Here is a 25,734-nt window from a genome sequence, read left to right on the forward strand (position 1 = left end):
TGAAGAAAAGGAAAATTTCCCTGTTGATCTTTACAATTCATTAAATGATATTTTCCAATAAATAAATGGATGGGAAAGAAAGAGCAAGAAGATTTAAGGAACATCAATAGTTGGTTTCAAAAGTTGTAAAACAACAAGAAGAAATAAAGAAGAAATGCAGACAGAAACTAACGGGTGAAGAAGCATTTGAAAGAAAACAAGAGAAATTTTTTAAACCACTTTTAAAAACTTCCCAAGAAAAAAATTATCGATGCTTCCACAGTTCCCACAATAGAATATATCCTAAAAAACTTCAAATGTTAAAAGATTTCAGTCAAATGACAGAGGAAGAATAAGAGCATTTGGGAGAATTAGAATATGATGATGAAGGATTATTTCAACAAGTGGAAGAGATTAATCAACCCCCTGATTATATTGTGAAGGCTCTTCAAAACAATGAATATTCAGCGGATTCAAAAACCAAAGCAGGACTCATTCCAACAGAACAACCAGCAATATTTCATCTTGTTCAAGAAAAGGGATTGATATTTAATGATTAATTAAGGTTCTTGAGTTCTGCTCAACCCCCTGTTAAACTAATCTGAGATTAATGTTTCTTCTAACAAAATATGGAAAACAAGGTTCAACTGTGAGGGGTGAATCAACGTATTTTGAAAAACTATTGGATATAAAAAATGAGGATGATAGAGCATATATTGATTTATTAAACTCGCTTGATTATGGAGTGTTTGTTGCCGGTAAAGGAAGGAAGAATGAAAAGGAGAAACACATTATTGAGGCTTTAAGTAGTCTTGGTTCAGGTGTTAGTTTTCTTCCAAATGACCTATCACAATTAGTTAATAGACTGTTATTGTTGTTAGATAGTAAGAATGCTGGAAATAACAATTGTTTTAATGAAGCATCAGCCATTTTAGACCAGTTGATGAAAATGAAAATAATTAATAAATGTCAATACAAAAACATTTTATCCCATATTAAATAAGATGAGAAGCACAATCCTTGTTTTAATTTCACAACAAGCGACCACACATCTTCATTCCCATACCCACTACAACTTGACGCAACAAAAGAATATGAGGCGTCTTTATTGTCCATGGAAACTTATAATACCTTATTTAATATCACCGAGAAAAATGACAAGTTTAGTTATAATCCGGGAAGTGGATACAAAACGATAACAGTTTCACCTGGAGCATATGAGATTTCTCAAATATCTTCTGGAATTGCTCGTCTTATGAAAGAACAGGGTGATGAACCAAAAAATATTGTTATAGATATTCAAAAACATACTTCAAAATCATCGATTAAACTTAAAAATAACTACAAGGTTGATTTCACAATTGATAATTCATTTACAGAGTTATTGGGTTTCTCCTCAAAAAAGATTGAAACTAATAGGGCATTTTACAGTGATAATGTTATTCAAATATCCTCAGGCATAAATTCGGTATTAATTCACTATGATTTGATTGATGGCGCTTATAATGATGGAATAAGAACAAATACAATATTTTCATTCAGCGCATACTCAACCCCAATTGGTTATAAATTCAATATGGAACCCAAAAATCTGGTTTATCTACCTGTGTCAGGAAAAAAAACATATACAGAGTAAATTTTAGGATAACTGACCAAGATAATCACATGATTTATTTTAATGGAGAAATTATATCCATCACAATTCACCTACGTGAAGTTTTCCAATAAATAAATATGATGGTTATTGTGAGCTAACACGAGTTGGGAAAATATAAAATAATTACAGGGGATGTGATGTTCCTTTCCCCATACTACAAGGGTGAAGGTATGTATCTTGGTAGAGGAAACTGTTGCGGTCTTCGCGCCCGCCGGCGTGCGACGGCCACGTAACTCGAATCGCGGCACGTCGCCCACCGGACGGACAATCCAGTCGTGACCCTCTCGGACTAACGCCGGGAACCAGTCACGGGTGGACCTTTCGGTCTCACCGCGATCGAGCCAATCAGCCCCCGCGTGGGATAGGGTTGCTCGCCAAATTCGAACTACCTAAGTACCCACGCGGAGGGTAGACCGGGCGATCGCACCTCGCCGCAGGTCGACTTCGGACACGGGCCACTTAAGCGACCCGTTCCGACTATCAGAATAACCGAGCGGTGTTATCGTCGACCTCGACGGTTCGATTAATTATCGGGCGTATTCAGCCCACTACCAACCCTTTACGTGAAGCAAGATGGGGATTCAATGGAGGAAAAGACGAAGCGAAGCGGGAGAACAGTTCAACAATAAAGCACATTTATTCTCGGCACACGGGAAGCACACAAATACAATTCCACCAAATGCACACAAAAAGAAAACACAATTCCATTTACACAAAAAGCAAACACAAAAGTGAAAACACAGTGCAGAGCTAATACCGACTACCGAGCACACGGCAACACTTATACAATTCTACTTCACAGACGGCGCCGACAACACATACCCAAAACCAAGGAAAAGAAATACCCTCAAGAATGAGGTAGGCCTGGGGCCGAGACCTGGTCGGGCCTACCCGTCTGGTGATGAGACGCGGAGCGGCGATGGCCCCGCAACCCGCGGGCCTCGTGGACAGTGCCTGGCTGGGGGTGGGAACGGGGCCCCCTTGGTCGCACTATCTCAGCGCGGGGGGAAACAGGAGGGGGTTGCTGATGCTCGGGGTATAGAGGATCTTTATTATATGCGACGAGCGTCTCCACCTCGGCCAGGTCGCGCTGCCGGCCTCCCAGGGGTGCAGCTCCCTGCACGACGCGAGCACCCCCTCGTCCGCCCTCGCCGCCTCTCCACAGCTCGTCCCCTCCGTTCCGACTTCAACGCACACGACGAGCAGCTCCACCGCCCGCGAAGTCTTGACTCTCTGTTCCGACTCCTTCGCCTCGTTCCGACCTTTACTACTCCTTTGACTGACGAACACCGTCCTTTTATCCCCCCGTAACTTCGCCTTTGACCCCCTCCCTTTGACCTTTCACCTCGCTCCCCATTGGCCCGAGAAAAAGTGGGCGTGAAGGCTTTTTGATCCACAAATTTGCATATATCGATCGCCCTGGGGGCGGGCCAGTCGCCCCTCGCTCACCGATTGGACGGCAAAAAGTGGGCGTGTGTCGTTTTGGATCCGTTTTTGAAGCACAAAATCCGTGATTTTGTACACGCTGTTCAACGTGCGCCCTACACGAGTCCAGCATCGGTGCCCATGAGTGGCGCGAGATGACGGTGATGCGATGGTGGCGAGTTGTGACGGTAAAGGTCATGGCGGTTGTGGTGAAGCGGCGTTGTGGTTGGTGGTTGTTGTTGTGGTTGTGATGGTGGCGATTGGTCCAAAATAAAGATAGTAAAAGAAAACGGCTATCCTGAAGAGTCGCAGCACGTATAAATGACATGTATTCCCACTAGACAACGGGTTTGGGCCTAACTACACATGCACTTACCGAGATACCTCACCTAAGGGACCTGAATGGTGGTTTGCGAATCTGGTAACCACAACACTACCCCTTCCTTTTTACAGACTCGTCCCGAGTCGTCAAATTTTCGTGTGCCATCATGTGTAGTTTTCCCCTAGTACACTTTACCTACGGATCCCTGAGTGCGACATTCATGGTATTCGTGTCCCCAAAATAAATAACCTGAGGGCTGCGTAACTATCTAAACAAACTCACTCACACGGACGACTTAAATAAAATTGCCGGCGCTAGACAGACATGCCGGGGGGCGCACTCATATGTACAGTACATCTTAACCTTAACTTACAAATTTTACACTAAACCATGGCCCAGGATCATTGAACTCTGCAAAAGAAAGCAGTTAGCAGGGAGCCAGGCTGCCCGCATGCAGTCTCTGGCTCAAACGATGCAGGTGACAGGGAACGTGGCTGGCTGCTCACACGCAGTCCAAGGCCTTCCCTTTTGAACTGAACGCAGTGAACCACAACGGTGCATGGGCCGCACAAACGCAGTCTCCGTGCCAGCTCAAGTGGCACACGCAATGAACACAACGAATGAATGGATGAACGGTTTGAACTGAATGCAGTGAACGCAAACACGGTGCACGGGCCGCCACTGCAGGCCCGTGTTGTAGCTGCCAACAGGGCAGTTCTTGCAGCTTGCAAACTGTTGCCTTGCGGATCCTGGCGCACATGGAAATGAACAGGGGGGGGGCAAAGCAAAAATTGAACGGGGCTGGTGAACATGGGCAGTGGGCATGGCATGGCAAAGGTGAGCAGGCAAACACAGCCCGCAGAAGAAGACCGTTGCAGGCAAACACAGCCGGCAGATGAACTGGCCGGCACAGGCCTTGAAGTACCACAGCTGCAGATGAAGTGGCCGGCACAGGCCTTGAAGAAAAACAGCCAGCAGATGAACTGGCCGGCACAGGCCTTGCAGCACACAGCTGCCGATGAACTTGGCCGGCCTCCGCCTTGAAGCAAAACACGGCCAGCCGATGAAGTTGGCCAGCCTTTGCCGTTCAATGGAGGTTGGTGGAGGGAGTGCGGTGGTGCTGGCCACTTGGAAGGCGGGCTCGGACCTACCTACCTGTCTCCCTCCCAACCTATCGCCTTTGCCTGTCACTGTACATACCCACTCCCTTAATTTGTCAAACCCCAATTTAGCCCCAACTTAATTTTTTTTTTTTGTTGTTTTTATTTTTACTTCCCCTCTATAAATCGTCCCCTAACCCCCTTTATCGTCCTTGTTCGGCTCACCTATTCTGTCACCTAGCCTACTCCCAACCCCTACGTTCCCTTCCCGGAGGGGAACAAGGGAGAGCTAACGTCCTGTGTCGAGGCCCAACGAAGCCTCAGAATGGCCTCCCCAGAGTTCGGCGATCTTACCCAAAGTGGGTCCAGCGGCCCACAACGACAGCGAGGGGATGGATGGTGCGGAGGGGTACATCTCCTAATCTACCCTAACCATTTAACTGTTAAACTACCCCGGGGCTTTCAACAAGCGCCTCTCGCTTAAACTATTGGTTCTAACAACCCAGATTCCCGTCGCCTGTGTTGGTGTCCTTACAATTTCGGGCCTCGCCCCCCAATTTTCTCTCCGTGCCCTCACACGGTCTCCTGGCTGGGACACGTGGCTCCCTTTGGCAGGCACGACCCTCTGCCGATTCTCCCGCTATGGCACCCCCGGGCACTACACTGCCTCCGAGCCTACCAGCTCCCTAACACCGGGGAGTGCCCCCATGGCACCTCCCTTGAAACGCACACGTGGCAGGCCGGCCTCCCGGGCCCCTTTCCGAGGGTCACCCGTGCCCACAACACTGCCCACGCGGCTAATGGCGCCCCGGGCCCCCGCACCAAGCAGGCGCACCCGTGCCCACTACTCTATCCCGGCCCCCCATGGGCCCTTGGCCTACCGCGGCCGACTAGCCTGGTGCCCGGGGTACCCACTCAGCGATACTCACCTTTCGCAGCCACGCTCCCAAGCCCGTCAACAGGGCTCCTGCACCCCTCCAAATGGGTCTCGAGCCTACTTTCCCACCAACAGCAAAACGACCTCCATTTTTCAATTTGACTAACCCAGCTAACTCACTTTACTCTGACCCCGGGGTCCCTTGGGTGGGAGTCACTCCTCCCCCCAATCACTCATCGCACCATGCATTCCCCATTCGCTCCATACACACACAGACCCGCTGGCCTCACTCACTCATCATGTACTCACCTCTCAACTCACAACTCTTCAACACACACACCGCTGAACTCTGCCATCCTTCTATCTGCATCCCCTAACTAACTCGTGCTCCCACGTCGTCCCTTAAACTATAGCACGTTCCTTTTAACACTACGTAGCTAAGCTACGTCCCCGCTACACATCCACAAGTCTGTCACGGTCTTCTAAATCAAAAAAAATTCATTTTATTTCCCAACCTAAATCTGGCTACAATCCCTCTAACTAATCCATTCCACGGACTCCATGAGGACTTACCCCTGCCCCATGAAGTCGGTCTAGCTAAGCTAACCCTTCCCCCTAACTAGTTTCCATCCTGTGCCCAAGGAAGGGGGTCTTTCACCCCTTGCCCAGGAATCCTGTACACCCGAAAGTGAGGCTTGCTGTTTTCCCTTTTTTTTTTCTCTTTACATGCGCAGCACCTGCGCGGCAACTCAGAGCTCGCGCACTTTACACCTGCCCGTGACGTCATGCAGCTGCACGTGTTCCTCGTCCCTCCTTGGACGGGACCATCCGGCAGAGATACCCCTCCTGCCGGATTCCAACCACACGTGCAGCCATGACGTCACCGTGCGCATATAAAAAAAAAACACAAGCCACACGTCTCGAGGGGTTCCCCACGCGAACACATGTGCTTTGCCCGTTGGAGCTTAACACACACGATCGCGTGGAGAACCCGTCCGGTCCAAATCCATTTACCTGCCTAAACTTTGTCCGTCCGCGGGATCGGCAAATCCACCGCGTGCGTTTCCGGACCGGGACTTCACTCTCGCAAGCGAGCACGTGGTGGTCTCGTGCGTTGCACAGCACGAACCGCGTGCTCACTGCTGGGTGAACCCGGCACGGTCCTCGAAACAACCACAGCCGCTACTCGGCTTTCTCTCTTCTCATGTCGCCGTCTCCGTCTCCATTCCACCCACGCACACCTGCGTGTTACGACGCACACAGTCCACACAATCACATTCACACCGGGAGATGCGGCTGCGTGCTCCCGCATGCCAACCGACATCTCCCTCTCATACCGCTCTCTCACACACACGGTCTCCCTGGCACACAGCGACCTTGCACACGGCCGTTCACTCACGCGTGCGGGGGCACTCACCCGCGGTGCCTCACTCGCACTCCGTGCCTCATCCACACACGGCGTGCTGGGAAGCACGCACTCTGGCACCATCGCCACCACACCACTCACACGTGGTGCCTCACTCATACTGGCCGTTTCACTCACACACACGGCCTCACTCACACACGGTGCCTCATCCACACACGGCGTGCTGGGAAGCACGCACTCCGGCACCATCGCTACCACACCACTCACACACGGGGTCGCTTCCACACACGGGGACGCACTCACACCTTGCACCACACACACAGGGACAACCACACTGGGGATTTGTGTCCCCACAAGGGTCTCCGGGGCCTCTATACCCCCCAAGCTCTCCGTGCACCCGTCCACAGCACCTGTCCCCTCAACCTCGCAAAGCACGACCGAACTCACCTGGTCGTGACTCGCCTCAAGGGGGCATACTCCCTCCCCTCGTTCCTGAAGGGGGCCATCCAGGTGCTCGCACTGGGTCTCTACACGCTCCGCGAGCTCACCCCCATTGTCCTCCACTACCTCCGTGTGTGCGTGCGCGTCACTTGCCCCGTCTTCATCGTGTAGTCTTCCCTCTATCGTTCCCATCTCCCGTGTCTCTGCCAACTCGGTCACCTCTTCACCCTTTACCTCCCTTGTCTCAACTATTATTTCCGTTGTCGTCACCTCGTGTCTCGTCTCACACGTTTTGGTCTCCCCATTTAATTTTTCCCTTTCGGTCATCGTCACGACCCTCGCCCAACACGTTCCACGAATTATTTTTTCACCCGCCTCCACCGCGGGCCCGTCAGCCGTTGCACCCCCTTTCAGCTCGTTTGTTCCGACACGTGGAGTCGCCATTTTAAGTTCCCTGCTCACGGCCTTCATGCCCGCCTGCAGGCTTCGGCCCATGTTCTGCGTCTCACCCCGTAGTTCTTTCATTTCTTCCTTCATGTTCTGTGTATTCGCATCCATCGTCGTTTTCACTTCATTTGTATTTGTATCCATCTTTTCATCCATTTTTTGTGTATTCGCATCCATCTTTTCGTTCATGCTTTTTATTCCGTTTATTATTTCCGCTTTCATTTGTGCCAGCATGGTGAATAGCTGGGCCATGTCGGATGCACTCAAGTGAGCCGTTTCGGCAGGGGTTGGGGAAGGGTCTTGGTGGAGAGGGGGGGGGGAGGTGTCATACACCGCAGCCGCTGCCGCACCCACCTCGGGCCCTGGGTTCAGTTGGGCGAGTCCGTGTTCCTGCACAATCAACATTTCCTGCTCGGGGATTCCATCCTGGACCATGGATCCTACACATTCTACATCCATTTCTAATACCCCCGGCTCCCGCTCGCCTTGAGACGCCATCTTGCTTCTCGTGAAGGGTTAATTTGCTCGCTCGTGATTTGGAGGGAATCAGGGGTCGCTTCTCTCACCCCTGGACCGATTCCCGTAAATTTAGCCGGAGACAGGAGAGCCCGTTTTCCTGTTCTCCGATACCAGTGCCGCGAGGAGGGCGATGAATTTGTATCCCACTTCTGACACCAGTGTTGCGGTCTTCGCGCCCGCCGGCGTGCGACGGCCACGTAACTCGAATCGCGGCACGTCGCCCACCGGACGGACAATCCAGTCGTGACCCTCTCGGACTAACGCCGGGAACCAGTCACGGGTGGACCTTTCGGTCTCACCGCGATCGAGCCAATCAGCCCCCGCGTGGGATAGGGTTGCTCGCCAAATTCGAACTACCTAAGTACCCACGCGGAGGGTAGACCGGGCGATCGCACCTCGCCGCAGGTCGACTTCGGACACGGGCCACTTAAGCGACCCGTTCCGACTATCAGAATAACCGAGCGGTGTTATCGTCGACCTCGACGGTTCGATTAATTATCGGGCGTATTCAGCCCACTACCAACCCTTTACGTGAAGCAAGATGGGGATTCAATGGAGGAAAAGACGAAGCGAAGCGGGAGAACAGTTCAACAATAAAGCACATTTATTCTCGGCACACGGGAAGCACACAAATACAATTCCACCAAATGCACACAAAAAAGAAAACACAATTCCATTTACACAAAAAGCAAACACAAAAGTGAAAACACAGTGCAGAGCTAATACCGACTACCGAGCACACGGCAACACTTATACAATTCTACTTCACAGACGGCGCCGACAACACATACCCAAAACCAAGGAAAAGAAATACCCTCAAGAATGAGGTAGGCCTGGGGCCGAGACCTGGTCGGGCCTACCCGTCTGGTGATGAGACGCGGAGCGGCGATGGCCCCGCAACCCGCGGGCCTCGTGGACAGTGCCTGGCTGGGGGTGGGAACGGGGCCCCCTTGGTCGCACTATCTCAGCGCGGGGGGAAACAGGAGGGGGTTGCTGATGCTCGGGGTATAGAGGATCTTTATTATATGCGACGAGCGTCTCCACCTCGGCCAGGTCGCGCTGCCGGCCTCCCAGGGGTGCAGCTCCCTGCACGACGCGAGCACCCCCTCGTCCGCCCTCGCCGCCTCTCCACAGCTCGTCCCCTCCGTTCCGACTTCAACGCACACGACGAGCAGCTCCACCGCCCGCGAAGTCTTGACTCTCTGTTCCGACTCCTTCGCCTCGTTCCGACCTTTACTACTCCTTTGACTGACGAACACCGTCCTTTTATCCCCCCGTAACTTCGCCTTTGACCCCCTCCCTTTGACCTTTCACCTCGCTCCCCATTGGCCCGAGAAAAAGTGGGCGTGAGAGGTTTTTGATCCACAAATTTGCATATATCGATCGCCCTGGGGCGGGCCAGTCGCCCCTCGCTCACCGATTGGACGGCAAAAAGTGGGCGTGTGTCGTTTTGGATCCGTTTTTGAAGCACAAAATCCGTGATTTTGTACACGCTGTTCAACGTGCGCCCTACACGAGTCCAGCATCGGTGCCCATGAGTGGCGCGAGATGACGGTGATGCGATGGTGGCGAGTTGTGACGGTAAAGGTCATGGCGGTTGTGGTGAAGCGGCGTTGTGGTTGGTGGTTGTTGTTGTGGTTGTGATGGTGGCGATTGGTCCAAAATAAAGATAGTAAAAGAAAACGGCTATCCTGAAGAGTCGCAGCACGTATAAATGACATGTATTCCCACTAGACAACGGGTTTGGGCCTAACTACACATGCACTTACCGAGATACCTCACCTAAGGGACCTGAATGGTGGTTTGCGAATCTGGTAACCACAACAATACTATAAACCTAAGCGACAAAGGGGTGTCGGACATCAATTTAGAGGCGATGGGATAATTGATGCTCTAATTGATAGAGGTTCAACTAGTCTTAAACATAAAGACCTAATTGGTTCAACTGCTTCTGCTGTGGGAAATGTAGTGGGTGCTATAAAGAGTATAAAAGATGCCCAAAAGGAATCTCATAAATTACAAGCAATAAAAGAAATTAAGAAAGGCAAAACTCAGTTATCTCCCCAAGAACGACAGAAAATAATTCAAATACTTGGGTGAGGGTTTCAAAAATTTTAACATCTTTTTTCCTAAATAAATACAAGTATGGAAGCAATTGATAGTATCTATGATTTGGATGATACCATTGTCATCTCAAACTCTATTAAAACAGAAGACTACTTCAAGGTAAATGCAATAACTGGAACAGACTGGAATGCAAATGGAACAAAAAGTTTTGAAATAAATAATCAACAAACTTATTTGAATCTAGCAGAAAGTTTCTTGTTGTGTAAATTTACATTCACTCAGGCTGCGACTAACACAAACGCTACACGCGTAAATGATTTCTTCTGGAAAATGTTTGATAATGTTCGTTTGTACATTGGAACACAAGAAGTTGAAGCAGTTGATTATGTCTCTGCTACATCTGAAATGATGAAATTTACACTATATTCATTTAGTGATAGAAAGGGAAAGGGGGCTGTCGAAGTTTTTATTCCTGATATGTCAACGGGAACAAACACAAACCCTGGATATAGTCAAAGGAAAGGAATGTATAATGATGATACAAAAGCAGGTAATAGTTTTACTGTGGCAGTTCCTCTTAAAGGTATATTTGGATTTTGTAATCATGATAAAGTTCTGTATGGTCTTAAAATTAGATTTCAACTGCAAAGGAATGATAATGAAAATAAATTGTTTTTTGGTGTGGCTAATGCTTTTGCTACTCAGAATAAATTTGTTATTGATGAAATTAGTTGGTATATTAGTGAATATACTCCTAATCTTAAAACATAAGCGATGTTGAATAGAAGACTTAACTCAAAGAAGCCACTCAATGTATCATACCTTAAAAGAAGATGCCAACATGTTAAACTGAACCAAACCACTGACACGTGGAATTTGGGTGTTCTGGAATTAAAGCCATGATATCTGTGGCTCATTTTTTTAAAACCAGATGGTGATACTGCTACTGATAAGAATAATGCATTGAGTGATAATGCTAAGGTGAAACAACTTCGTGTTTCTCTCGATAGAACATTTTATCCACAAGATAGATTGGAAATTAATTGGGGAAAAAATGATTATGCTGAAGCATACAAATCTTACCAAAAGGTGTGTGAAAGCAATGGAAATAAAGAATCTATTTTGGATATGACAGCATTTAAAAGTCTGTATACAATCTATGCGATTGACCTGAGTGCTCAAAAGGAAACTATAAAGTCTAATCGAGTGGATACTTCCCTATACATTGAAAGAGGAGAGCGTGAAGAAGTTGATACATATTGTTTGCTTTTGGAAGAAACAGAATTGCAGATTAATACAGATAATGGTGTTATGATCAGTCTCACATAATTTTTTTGAGAAATAAATGAGTAGTAAAGTGCCAACTGGGGTATATGTGAATCAAATCAATCTTCATAAACTATCATTTTGTATTCAAAATCAAAAGCCTTGTATGATTAACGTTAATACAATTCAGAGAAAATGAGCAGCAAGAATTGATGTTTTGCTCACAAGAGGACAGGTGAAAATCTTGAACGATACTGGCTCACTTAAAATTAAAATGTCAAAACCAATGTTGAAGAAATATTGAATAAGGGAGACAAGTGGAGGATTTCTCCCATTTCTAATTCCTTTATTTGCTGGTTTAAGTGTGGCTGGAGCATTGACGGGTGGTATTTCAGCAGCAGTGAAAACTGCCAACGAAAGAAAGGCTCAACTCCGGTTCAAAAATAATTTGAAAGACATAACAAAGAGTTGGAGAAACAAATTGGCTCACAAGGAGCTCCTACCCTTTGAGGACCACCTCATCTTTTTGTCCACACCGGAAATTCTGAAGCCACGTGGCAAAATGTTTATGGTCTGACAAAACCAAGATGGAAATTTTTGACCTAAATGCAAAACATTACATTTGGCGCAAACTCAACACAGAACATCACTCAAAGAACACCATCCCAAATGTGAAGCACGTGAGTGACAGCATCGTGTTATGGGGAAGTTTCTCATCAGCAAGGACTGTGGCAGTTACCAGGATAGAAGGGAGAATGGCTGAAGCAAAATAGAGAAAAATCCGAGAGGAAAACCTGCTACCCTCTGCAAGAAAGCTGAAATTGGGACAGAAGTTCACCTTTCAGCATGACAACAACCCGAAGCACACAGCCAAAGTTACATTGGAGTGGCTAAGGAACAACAAGATAAATGTCCTTGAGTGGCCCAGCCAGATCCCCGACCTAAATCCAATCGAAAATCTGTGACATGACTTGAAGTTTTCTGTCCATCAACGCTCCCCATGCAACTTGTCTGAACTTCAACAGTTTTGTACAGAAGAATGGGTAAATGTTGCCCAATCAAGGTGTGTAAAGTTGGTAGAGACCTATCCCAACAGACTCACAGCTGTAATTGCTGTCAAAGGTGCTTCCACCAAGTGTTAACTCAGGGAGGGGTGGACACTTATCCAAACAAGATATTCTAGTTTATTATTTTAAATTAATTTTCATGAAATTTGTAGAATTTGTTTTTCACTTGGAAAAAGTAGAAAAAAAATAGAAAAAAGTTCTTTTTCCACTGAAATGTGAAGGAAAAAAAGTACAATGTGTAAATAAAGGTGGAAAAAGTCTGATTTAATGCAATTTAATTCTAGGCTATAAAGCAACAAAAGGTGAAACTTTTTAAAAGGGGGTGTAGACTTTCTATAGGCACTGTAGCTCAAAATCTAGAACTCTCATCCACCTACAAGGCAGCTTGACAGAATTCTGCTCTTCCCTCTGGCTGGTGCCTCTGTCTTACACCTTGCTCAGTCTGACATTGTCAAAACAAAAGCCTTCAAAATTATTAGCATATCCTGTGATAAAGGTGAATCTTTGGGCCTATTACTTTCACATTGCAGATAGGTCACCTCCTTTCTGGTCTTGGACTGTCTACCCTTTCCATGATCTGTCACCCCCACGTTTCTGCAGGTCACACAGTCTGTCAGTAACCCCCTTCTGGTGAAACTCACAAAATCCTGGATCACTGCTTACCTCAAGGCTGCACTCTTTCATTCCTCTTTGTTTTATTCCCCCACCTGTGGAACCAACTTCCACATTCTCTTGAATATCATTCTTCCCTCCAGATCTTCAAGACATCTGTTCACTACCATCTTTGATCACCCCCCACCCAAAACCATAATATTTTCTGCTCTCATTAACCCTTCCTAAGCACACCTCTTTCCAGGTTTCCAGTTTTTCCTTCCATTTCTATGATGGAGAATTCACGGCTGTATCCATCATGTTCACCCCATGTGTCCTCTCCTGATTTCATTCTTCCCCACATCCTTTATTGCTCCAAGTCTCCCACTTTTTTGTCCCTTAACCCTGCCATTGGTGTGCCACTCTTCCTCTCTTTCTATGTTCTTTTAGTTCTGTTACATCCGGATCTATTATGTTCTAGCTCCTCCACGAGCCTTCACACTGCGAAAAATTCAAAAAAAATAGGACTGCGTGTCCTGAAGCTCACCTGGATCAGGAGCAAGAGTCACTCAAACCCCCCCACAGACCCCCTTAGACACCGATTCTTTCAATGTCGTGAACAAATTTTGGTACATCACGAGTGTTGAAGGTTATGGTCAAATTTCATCGAAATTGTATGTGTGGTTTCAGAGAAGAGCAAATACCGATTCTTGGAGGTCAACCCCCCCCTCCCCCCATAGACCCTCGTAATGATCGTACAGTTGATGTGGTCAATAAACCTTCATTAGGCATCAGATATGAAGCTTGTAACCAAGTTTCATCAAAATCTTGTTTGGGTCAAGCGATAATGACTGAAGTGTTTACAGACTGACTGACTAAGTCAGTCAGTAACCCACTCACTCACTTACCTACGGATAATGCTCGATTGCATAAGCTCACCTGACGAAAGTCCAGGTGAGCTAAATATCTACTCCACATTTGGCAAAATCTAGATGAGGCATCATTGATTCGACACAGATTTAACCCACATGATACTGGTATCCATCCATATATATTTCTTGCATAATATACAAACTATCATTTGAGAAAATTCTGTTCTTATTTTCCATTAACCTCTTAATATTGTTACGTTTGAGGGGGGGGGGGGTATGCATTCAAAGGGTAATTAGGATGTTTAATTAGGTATGCCATGCTGTTCGAGTTTACCAGGATCTCGATGTAATAAGTAGCAATTCAGTGGTGATAAGTTGTCTAGTAAATGTTCATTTCTTCAAGGGGGAAATGATAATTGTCACGTAATTAGATAGGGACACGGGATAGGGTAAGTGTGTCTGCGTAAACCCCTTTTAGTAGTCCCTGGAGGATGGCCGTGACGTCACAGGACAGTGCAGCGGATGGCTCCGCCCCGTGATCACGATTGGCGGAAGGCGACGGCAGTGGGCCAATAAACGGCTCGATTGGAAGTGACGAGGACAGGAGGATAAAAAGGTTCTGTTCGGGGTCGAAAAGGAAGAGGAAGAAGATCGGGACAAAAATGATCGTGTTTTTTTGGTGTGGAGGCTGTTGCGCGGAGAGCGTCCTTGTTGTTGTGCTGATTAGATCGTGTTCTTGATCGTGTCTTGGAGCCTTGCTGAGCCTCGTGCCTCACCTTAGTTGGCTCTGGGGTTCTGCTGACTCGGAGTACGGGGTCGAACGGCGGGCAGACCTGCCTCCCTCTCCTGCTCGCAACTTGGCGCCAGAACTGGTTCCCTGGCGGCTGTGAGCGGACTTGGGCCAAGACCAGGAGGTCGACAGCACCACGGTTTCTCCTGCCCCCCTGACGAGAGCAAGGCCAGCTCGTCCGACGCCGATCCAGGGACAGTTGCGTCCACAGCACGGTCCAGCCTGACCACCAGAAGTAGCTACGTTTTGTGTGTGTGTGTGTTCGTGTGTGTGTGTGTGTGTGTGTGTGTGTGTGTGTGTGTGTGTGTGTGTGTGTGTGTGTGTGTGTGTGTGTGTGTGTGTGCTTGGCGCCTTAGAGGGTTTGAGATCTGTATATTCATTGGAATTGTCTGTGTTTTTCCCCACGCCCGATCCCACACCATCCCGTCGAATTGCCCCGGATCCCTCTTCTTGCCGAGTCTTGTTATTTCTGGTTAATAGTAAAAACAAATAAACATCATCAACTCAGTGAAAAGTGACTCGTGCCACCTTCCTCGTCCCATTTGCGGTAGAGCGATTAGAACCGCCATGTTTGGGTTATAAATAAATAAACCGCCTCCATCGTTTCGGCTCATTCTACGTTGGCGGGACTGTTCAAGTCCCGCGGACGTCACATTGGTGTCAGAAGTGGGATGTTCGAACCCCTCTAAATTATATTTGGTATCGGGAGAATATACCAAGATTAAAATCTCGCCATAAATTGGAATATAAAATTATTACAGAAAAGCGCGCAAGCGCGGGAAAATTTTGGCGGGATTTTTCAAATTTAAATTAATTGGCGGCAAACGGGACTTCTGCACCATGGCGGATGTGCAGATGTTTGAGGAGGAAGGCCACGTGTCTGGCAGCGAGTCGGGAGAAGAAGGGAGAGACGGGGGTAGGGTTGGAACCTCCCCCATTCCGAGCGTGGACCGTGCTTCATTGCCCGTAACGGGGCCGGCAGCGTCGGAAACCGGCGCGATGTCGATCCAGACAATGTTGGAACGTTTAATAGGGGACATGACGGTACAAATGGCAAATCAATTCGTGACACAGAGGGCAGAAATGACGGCACAAATAGCAAATCAATTCGTGGCACAGAGGGCAGAAATGACGGCACAGAGGGCAGAAATGACATCAATTGGGGGTAATGGGGGTACAGTTGGGTGCACGGATTGATTTAATGAGGGATGAATTGGGGGAAAAGATGGAGAAAATGAAAACTGAGATGCAGGAGTGTGTGGATGTTAAATTTGGAGAAATACAAAGCAAATTCGAGGCTAGATTGGAGGTAACAAAGGTAGAAATTACATTGGAGGGGGAAAATATACGAAAAAAATTGGTAGATAAAATTGATGCAACGAACATTCGAGTTGATAAAGTGGATGAAAGCCTGGAACGTCATCGTGCCTGTGTGGATGCTCGTATGCAGCTGCAAGTTGAAGAGTGGGGAGAGCTGAGGAAGCAAGGGATGAATTTGGCGGAGGAGGTAAAAGGATTGGAGGCTCGTTTGGATGAACAAGATAAAATTATGAGCCAAGATGAAGTCTTGGATAAAGGCCTGGTAGAGCCGTCTTTTGTAAGTAGAGTGTCCGGGTTGGTTGAGAAGCAGCTATAAACTCGCGACGGAGCCTTGGAGGAGGTTGTGCGGGCCCAGAAGATCCTGCGGGAAGAGGTGAATCGGTCCATTCAACGTTTGGAACAGGAGGCAAAATTGACCCATGAGACCCTCACCACAAAACATCTTTGGCCACAGTGGGCTCCGAAATTGGATACGCAACCACAAGGGTGTTTGATCCCTGGGCTGGATTCGGACAAGGGAGAAACTGAGAAGCCGGCCACCGTAAAAGTGATCCCCCTGGTAAATTTCCACGGGTCAGGGAGCGTTGAAGCTTTTCTGACGCAATTTGAGTGCATTTCCCGACTAAACGGGTGGAATGAGCGGGAACGTACAGGGAATTTGGTGGCAACGTTGCGGGGACCAGCCGCAGATGTGTTAAACGTGATCGCGGAGGGGATGTTGACCAGCTCCCACATTTGCGAGGCGTTGAGCCTTCGGTTTGGGTTCACGGCAAACTGTGATCTGGTGCGGGCCCAGCTCCAGCACCGCAGATTAAAGCCGGGTGAGACAGTGCAGGAGCTGGCACAGGACATTTCCAATCAGTCAGGATCGCGTATCGGGACCTTGCAGTGGAGGCATGGGACAGACTGGCACTCGAGAAATTTTTAGCTGCTCTTCCTGACCCTGAGGTCCGAGCGCTAGTGGAGCTACAGGATCCACCCACCGTGCACCGAGCGGCCGAGTGCGCAGCCAGGCTGGCCTCGTGGAGTCGGCCGGGTCGGGTTCCCGAGAGGCCATCAGTGACGATCCGACAGGCAGAGATTCAGGATCAGGGAGGGGGGCTGGGAGAAATTGGCATTACCCAAATGTTTCAGGAAATTTGCCAGAAACTGTTAAGTTTGATAAGGGGTAATTCGGTAGTTGGTGTGCCAAAGCGGCGGGGTCCAGCCCAGCCAATAGAGCAATTTGATTATGGCCGAGGGGTCCGGAACCGGAAGAGACATTTCACCGATACTCACGGGGGCCTTTTATGGGGAGTTGTTTCCGGTGCGGGCGAAGAGGACACATGCAACGTTATTGCCGGTACCCGGCAATGGAGGGACCCTCCAATAGACTTTTCGACTCGGAGAGGGTGAATCCTCCTGCTGAACCGCCAGCTCTATCTGAGATGCCCTTTCATAGGTCGGGTCCGGAGATCACTGTCGGTGGTCGGGGAGACTAGATTGGGCTGAGCATATACGGCCATGCTCGGCTGCTGAGATTGTGGCGAAGTGCCCTCCTTTGGTGGAAAAAAATGAATTGTGGGAAAATTGGCATGGGTTTGTGAGTTCTGCTGGGTTTTAGAGTGACAATCGGAACAGTGGGTAATTGGAAACAAAGCGGGCACGAGTGGCTGTCCAATGGCCGGTGCGTGGATCGGGTGAGAAGTGCTGTGTGAGTTGTTTTAAGTGAAGTAGTGAAATGTATGGTGCACACATTGATTTTTTATTGGACATGGTGTGGTAACAGGGAAGGTCATGGTCGGTGAAGTGTTAGAAATGCAGGTGTCACATGTAAGGCCGATGGGGTGGGGGAGTCATGTGGGTTTTGTGGGTGGGGATGATGTGCTTGTCCACAGGGATTGCTGAAGCTCACGGTGAGCGTGAATTGCGACCCCCTTCAAGGAGATTCACCACCTGGTGGCTAATGGTGACAGTGTCTGGAGGCAACTGGGAGAGGGTCTGGTTGGGCGACCAAGGCGGGTAGGACCTTGGCGACCCAGGAAGGCCAGAGGAGCCAGTGAGACCCCTTCCAGTGTGTTGTACGGGATGAGAGCTGATGGCTACCAGGGGGGTGGGAATCAAAGGGAGCGGGGCGGAGAAACGTCTGGGTTGGACTAAAGCTTACCTGTGGGCATGGTTGCACCTGAGATGCCCCCATCATCTTGTGGTAACCCACCCCACGGCCACGACGGGATTCAGCCTGCATGATTAAAATGAGGACCATGACCTAGAAATGTGATGATGACCATGGTGTGAGTGTTGTGAAGATGTATGAGTCCCACTCGATCCCGCACAACTTGACATGTGCAGCAAGGGTATGATGTCCGCATAATTTTGGGGCAAGCAAATTTGAAAATTGGCTCCCCAGGTAACGCTGGGGCTATTAGCATCCACTGGGGGAGGCGGTCAAGTGTAAATATCCTGTGAATAGTGTCGTTAAGGCTTAGAGTAGGAATGTAAAGTATAAGTGTTGTGTTTTTGTGGAACCTTTTGTTTCCCCTCCCCAGATCACTGGAAGAGTGCTGGGCAAGAGCGATGATCCAGAAGATGGAGTGCAACTTCGCTCAGTGCTCTCATGTGATAAAATAAAATAAATAAATAAATAAAAAAACGAATGATTGTTTAGGCGAGGATAAGGCCATAAGGGATAAGGGATAAGTGGATAAGGGATAAGTGGATAAGGCCACTTCCAATTAAGTACATTAAGCAGGATAGGTAAGTTAGCTGCGACTCACTGCCCATTGCCCCTCCTACTTTATTTCGTTAGGTTAATTAGGTGTGAGTCAGTAAGTGTTAAGGCTGGTACGGTAGCGCCTGTGATATACCTTGCCTGTGATATACCTACCTTGTGTGTGCTTGGCGCCTTAGAGGGTTTGAGATCTGTATATTCATTGGAATTGTCTGTGTTTTTCCCCACGCCCGAACCCACACCATCCCGTCGAATCGCCCCGGATCCCTCTTCTTGCCGAGTCTTGTTATTTCTGGTTAATAGTAAAAACAAATAAACATCATCAACTCAGTGAAAAGTGACTCGTGCCACCTTCCTCGTCCCGTTTGCGGTAGAGCGATTAGAACCGCCATGTTTGGGTTATAAATAAATAAACCGCCTCCATCGTTTTGGCTCATTCTACGTTGGCGGGACTGTTCAAGTCCCGTGGACGTCACAATATTATGAAGCACCATGAAAAGTCCCTATTTTGATTTTTTTTTTCTTCCTCAAATCCAGATCTTGTGAAAAAAGAAAATGGCGATGAGGGAGATTGCCTCGACCTTCTTCCATGCTCCAATATCCAACCAAAATGGGTGGAAATAAGAATGGCAGCAAAAGCGTTGGTAATTATTTTTATATATTCTTTTACACCTCCTTCCATACACCCTGTCAATTTCCCATCTCCATTTATACTGTACAATATTCTTATTCTTTCTCATGAATGTTCTTGATCTTGTTCTATAATTCAATCCGTGCTCCTGCCCTTCCACCACATGTATAAATGGTAGACAGATTCCTTAATAGCATCTCAGCACTTGCATAAGATAGTAGAGTTATAGAGGACTCATCGGTTTTGTGGATACAGATTTCCTTTGAATTTGCATTGTGATCATCACCACAGAAGGATGGGGCAAGGTTGACCTGGTGGACAGACAACGAAACGAGAACTTTGATCTCGCTCGTTGAAGATCAGGGAATGGTGGAGCTGTGCACGGGCAAACGACTGCGGAACTCCAACGTTTACCAACGCCTGAGCAGCATCTTGGCTGAAAAGGGTTTCCATCGACCCCCCGAGCAAGTTCGTGCGCGATGGAAGAAGCTCAAATTCTGGTACAACCGTGACAGGAGCACCATGAGGACGACAGGGCGTGTTTCACCCACATTCCGATTCTTTGCACAGCTCGATCGCTTGTTGGGCCAAAACTCACAAGTGACCTGTTTTAAGGCCAAGGTTGATCAAACCTCTGTGGGAGAGACTGTTTGGTCTGCAGAAGAGTCTCAAAATGCAGGTTGGTGCTTCGATAAAGCTAAGATGAGCACTTTTTTCACGTTGACCAAGTGATTGCCATTAACATCTGTTCACATACAGTTTGTGCCGAACTTGTAACAAAATTACTCTGACAATCTAGATCAGAGCAAAGCCAGAAAGCTTACGCAATTAATTTATGAATTACAGCGATTTCGCAAGTTGAATGAAATGACATAATTTACCCTGACGACTGTTGGTGCACATGAATGCAATTACTTTATTCAAGCACAATCTATTTTGTCCCAAAAATTGAGACTCTTTTTACCAAGTGTTCTCTCTCAGTGCAAACTTATGATGTGCATCACACCAGTCGACTGGTTGAAAAATTTCAAATTTAGGGACCTTTGATGCAATAATAGTTACAGGGAGAGATTCCACACCTAGAACAGAGGTTTATATGAAACACATGAAGGATTGCTCATGCCTTCTTCCACTTCCTTTGTTGTCTTTCTAAAGATTAAAACACAGCAGGTTCCTCCCATCCAGTAATTCGAGCAATCACACTCAGAAGGATTAAAGGTTATCTCTCAATTGCACATCATCTTCTAGCATGGTGGTGGCAGCATCATGTTTTGGGGCTGCTTTTCATCAGCAGGGACTGACAAGCTTGTCAGGATAGAAGGGACAATGGACGGTGAAAAGTACAGGAGAATCCTTGATGAAAACTGCTTGAGTCGGCCATGAATCTGAAACTGGGTAGGAGATTCACATTTCAGCAGGACAATGATCCGAAGCTCAAAGCATAAGCCACACTGGAGTTCCTGAATAAGAAGAAAATAAATGTTCTTGAGTGGCCCAGTCAAAGTCCTGACTTGAACCCAATTGAACATTTATGGTGAGACTTGTATATTGCAGTCCATCGATGATCGCCATCAAGCTTGGCAGAACTAGAACAATTTTCATGTGAACAATGGGCAAAGATTTCACCATCTCACTGTACAAAGCTGGTAGAGACCTACCCCAAAAAGATTCATAGCAGTTATGACTGCGAAAGGGTTATTCTACCAAGTACTGACCGAAGGGGCTGAATACTTTTACAACCAGTGAATCTTAATTTGTACATGTTTTTTTGCAGGTATTGACATGTAACCTCCTTCAACTACAACAGTGTTTTAGTTTCATCTCTTCGGTTATGAATAAAAAAGTTCATTTGGAAAATTGTTTCCACATCATTCGTAATCCATCTCGATGTGGCGTTATTGGTAGGGGTGAATACTTTTGCAGGCCACTGTACGTAGACACATACTGTAGATTTGACTCGGCTTCCTTTTATTGTGACCAGCTCATTGGCAGGGCAGAACTGCAGGTGTTAATGTAGCATTCTATATGATGGACCACTGTTCAAATATATGAAAGTTGTGCAAGTTGTGCAGGTCTTGTGAAGAGTATTCAGAGCAAAGGAAGACATTTTGATGCGAACCATGCTGCATTGTGTAAGGCTGGACAAAACTCTATTTCACATCACTTGGATGTCAGTGACCAAAGTAGCTGGAGGTAGCAATCACTAATAGGCACACTGTGGCTAGTCTAATAAACAGGTGGGCAACCCTTGGCAATCAAGGAATTTGTTCATCTTGGCCATGTTCAGCAGACATGGCTAATCTTTCAGATGAGTTTCGTTCATAGAAGCAGACTAAAGATGTGGAGTTTTTTGGGGTATTTTTTTTTCTAAGATCTACCAGGCTCATGGAAAAGTGCAGTGATAGGAAAAAGGGAATGTGCTGACAGTGGGCAGTGAGGTCACAGTTGGACACAACAAAGAATGGAATTAATGAACAGGGAGGTGGGAGGAGGTGGTGGTGGGGGGGGGGAGAAACAAAGAAACCTGCACGAAAGGGGGTTGGATTTGGTCCGATTAATCAGTGAAGAAACGATCATTGATAGGGATGGGGGAGGACATGAGCCACCAGTTAAAGTCCTGGAGGGAAGAGTGGGATTTAATCAGGCTAATATCGCTTCTGCGTCATCATGAAAGATGTCAATAATGTTAAAATATATATATATATATATATATATATATATATATATATATATATATATATATTTAGCATCTCCTGATTGCAGGAGATACAGATGTGATGATGCTGGGGTGCCAGTCAATAAGAGAGAGCAGTACTTCATTGAGCTTTCAGCAAAGGAATTGCTGGCTGTAAGCACAAAGGCCTTGTTCTCATGTCTCGGAATTATTTAGTATTATGGAGGATGCCCAATCTGTGGCTGTCTTTGGAGGCCAGCTTTGCTATATAGTCAGTTCAGGAAAGGTTGCACTGTTAGTGAGGCCTAGAAGCTCAAGAGACCAAACTTCTTCCAGTGGCTGACCATGGAAGTAGATAGGTGGTTTGCTTGAGTGTTGTTCTGGAGCAACAGCATGAGACTAAGATTTGCCATGATTGAAACACATGTTCAATTTGACAGACCAGCACCTTATTAATTCCAGATCAGCAAAGAGTAATGCAGCTGTTGCCTGCCTGTTGGTGGGATGGGGTATTATATGACATAATGTGTCGTCTTCTGAAAAATAAAAGAGAAGATTTTTAGAAACATCAGATAGGTCGTCTATGTGGATTAAGAACAAGACTGAGCCTAAAACACTGCCTTTGAAGCCTCCATCCTCAACTCATACAGTAGATTGGAAGGTTTCAGTGAGAGAAACTTGTTGACTGCATGAGTGGGGGATGTCAGGTTGTGGCTGATGATGAGGCTGATAAGCTCAAGTGACCAGGATGATCGTGGAAGTAGATCATATATAGTTCGTTTGACGATCTTCTGGAGCACCGGCATGAGACAGATTTGCCAGGATTGAAACATGTTCTATGTCAGACCAGCACCTAATCAATTCCAATGCTTACAGGTCAAATGGAGTCAAAAAGTGTTTTCCCCAACCATGAAGGAAGGAATGGTCCTGCACCAGCAAAATGAAGCAAAGATGTTAGTCCTTTTCTTATATAGTTTCCAACAGTCACATTTCCCCCAGCGGTGGGTGAGTTCCTTGTTGCCATTGTAACAGACGTTTTGTTTTTCGCTCTGAAACATTTTGAAAATGGGAAATATCTTTTTGTACACATGTCATATACTGTATATACAATTGTATGATTATGTACTGCATTTTTAAGTTTGTTCTTTTTTTTCACAAAAGTGCAAATATATGGAGGAATTGTTTTAACCCTGCACACTTATGTTGTGATATAAACGCTGTTGTTATATTTAAAAATAAAATCGCTTAATGGCACATTTAACAAGCATCACATCACTCTGATGTACTGTAGATAGAGAAATCAACTTCGTGACAAACTGTTCTGGCTACATCAATCCATTATGTGTGATTCCATAGTTACAACCTGTTGAAATTTTAACAATTTAGTACTCAAACCCTTAGCAGGAAAAGGCCAAAGAAATTCTACTTTGCAATGTCAGGTAATATTTACAAATAATTGACAAACAGATTAAACTAGAATTTGATGCAAACGCAGATGAATACATCTCTGCCAACATTGATCTCAATTAAAGGTCGAGAGAGAGAGAGAGAGAGAGAGAGAGAGAGAGAGAGAGAGAGAGAGAGAGAGAGAGAGAGAGAGAGAGAGAGAGAGAGAGAGAGAGAGAGAGAGAGAGAGAGAGAGAGAGAGAGAGAGAGAGAGAGAGAGAGAGAGAGAGAGAGAGAGAGAGAGAGAGAGAGAGAGAGAGAGAGAGAGAGAGAGAGAGAGAGAGAGAGAGAGAGAGAGAGAGAGAGAGAGATAAATAGAAGAGTCAACATCAGATGCTTCTAACTCGAGTTATGGTCTGCAAAAATGATTTTCAAAAGGCACATGACCTTTGACTTGTTGAACAAAAAAATGAATGGGTTCATATTTGTATTGCAGTCCATACTTGTGCCAAGTTTGGTTGAAATCCCTTCAGTGGTTCACAAGTTATTCAGGTCACATATTTTCAATTAAAGTTCACATTACCTTTGACCGTTTGAACCCCAAATCTAATCACTTTGGCTTTGTATTACGGTCAATACTTGCACCAAGTTTGGTTGAAATCCCTTTGGTGGTTCACAAGTTATGGTAACAAAAATAACAACCCCGCTAATGGATGGACAGACAGCCGGAAAACATAATGCCTCCGCCTTTGGCTGCAGAGGCAGAAAATGGCGGGGACATTTCTTCCATGTTTTTTTTTGCAAATTAAAGCACAAGTCGATTAAAATAGTCATCTTAGGAGGAATATACACAGTTTCTCTTTGTAGTTATATAGTACAGTAGTTTCAAACATTTTTATGCAGTTGGTAAAAAGTAAACGCTCTTCAAATTTCCTTTCAGTTTATCTGTCGGTCGGCTCATCGTCCACCATCTATCTAAACCTGCAAGGGATTATAGACGGCAGTGATTATACACACCGGGAATTAATCCCATGAATAGCTTAACTAAAGGGCCAAAATTAGTGAGTCGTCCGAGCAGTTGTTATGCAAAACTAGAAGCAGGTCGCATGCTTAACACATGAGATTCGACAAACAAGAGGATTACCGTAAATCATTTATTTTCCTTCAAGTGTTCAAAATAAACCAAATCAGTTAACACAGGAAAGATGGCAGGACCAGACACACACGCAACCTTAAGAAAAACAATAAAGAGGCACAGGACACATGGCACAGAATCCTGAGACACGAAGTCAAAACAAACAAGAAAGAGCAATCGGAGATTGCAGACCCTCACCAGTTGTGTGGTGTATTTTGTGTGGTGTTTGTGTACTGGTGAATTAATAATTAATAAGAGATAATTATAACTGCCACTTTATAACTGCAAGCAGTGATGACCAGGTACCAAAACGTCTCTTTTTGATGCAACCCTGCTTTTATTGGACACCTCACCCTGACCCATGACGTTTTTTTTTCGTATTATTCATTATTCAATTGAATTTAGAATGGGATTAAAATAAATTAAATTCAAATCAAATGGAAGACCAAATAGGAACAGTCCTGCATTGGAGTTATCAGAAGGAACCCAAACAAGCAAAAAGCAAAGATGAACTCATCAGGAGGAACCTGGATAGGATTCGCATTTCAGCTGCTATTCCTTTACCCTTAAACCCATCCACGCACAACCAAGCGAGCCTTATTCCAAAAAAAAAAAAATTTGGCTGCCAGACCATGTGTCTGATCAAATTGAAATTGAAAACTTGTATTCCCCATCACTACGAGATAATAATTGTGAAGTTTCACATCAATTGATTAAGGGGTTCCAGAGAAAACATTATTTAATATTTTCCTTCAATCCAATATGGCTGCCAAACCATGTGACCTGTCAATTATTTCTTAACAAACCTGTACACTCATGGCTTGGGGAACATTTGTGTGAAGTTTCCCCTCGATTTGTCCAGCTATTCTGGAGAAGATTTCTATATGTTTTAGGGTAAATCAAATATGCCTGCCAAACCATATGAAGACGTCATATGTGTGAACCTTTGGTTCCTCATGGATAGGTGGTCATACGTGTAAAGTTTTGCCTCGATCTGTTCAGCCACTTCAGAGAAGATTTTTGAAGGTTAAAAAAAACAAACAATATAGCTGCCGAATCACGCGACCGATGAGGTCATCAAATTTTTTTCTG

The 25,734-nt window shown here is 46.3% G+C and overlaps 1 pseudogene across 1 annotated transcript in view; it reads left to right on the forward strand.

The window, feature by feature from the left end:
• The window catches only part of LOC147019680 (uncharacterized), a 62,654-nt pseudogene that overhangs the window by 15,182 nt on the left and 21,738 nt on the right, over positions 1-25,734 (forward strand). Inside the window, exons 3-4 of the transcript XR_015061481.1 lie at positions 19,354-19,460; positions 19,739-20,126. The product of XR_015061481.1 is annotated as an uncharacterized LOC147019680 (transcript). The remainder of the gene's footprint in view (positions 1-19,353; positions 19,461-19,738; positions 20,127-25,734) is intronic.

Source organism: Eptatretus burgeri, chromosome 9 (genome assembly GCF_056783735.1).
Source record: "Eptatretus burgeri isolate ZD-2024b chromosome 9, Ebu_testis_v1, whole genome shotgun sequence".
In the NCBI taxonomy this organism is placed as follows: domain Eukaryota; kingdom Metazoa; phylum Chordata; class Myxini; order Myxiniformes; family Myxinidae; genus Eptatretus; species Eptatretus burgeri.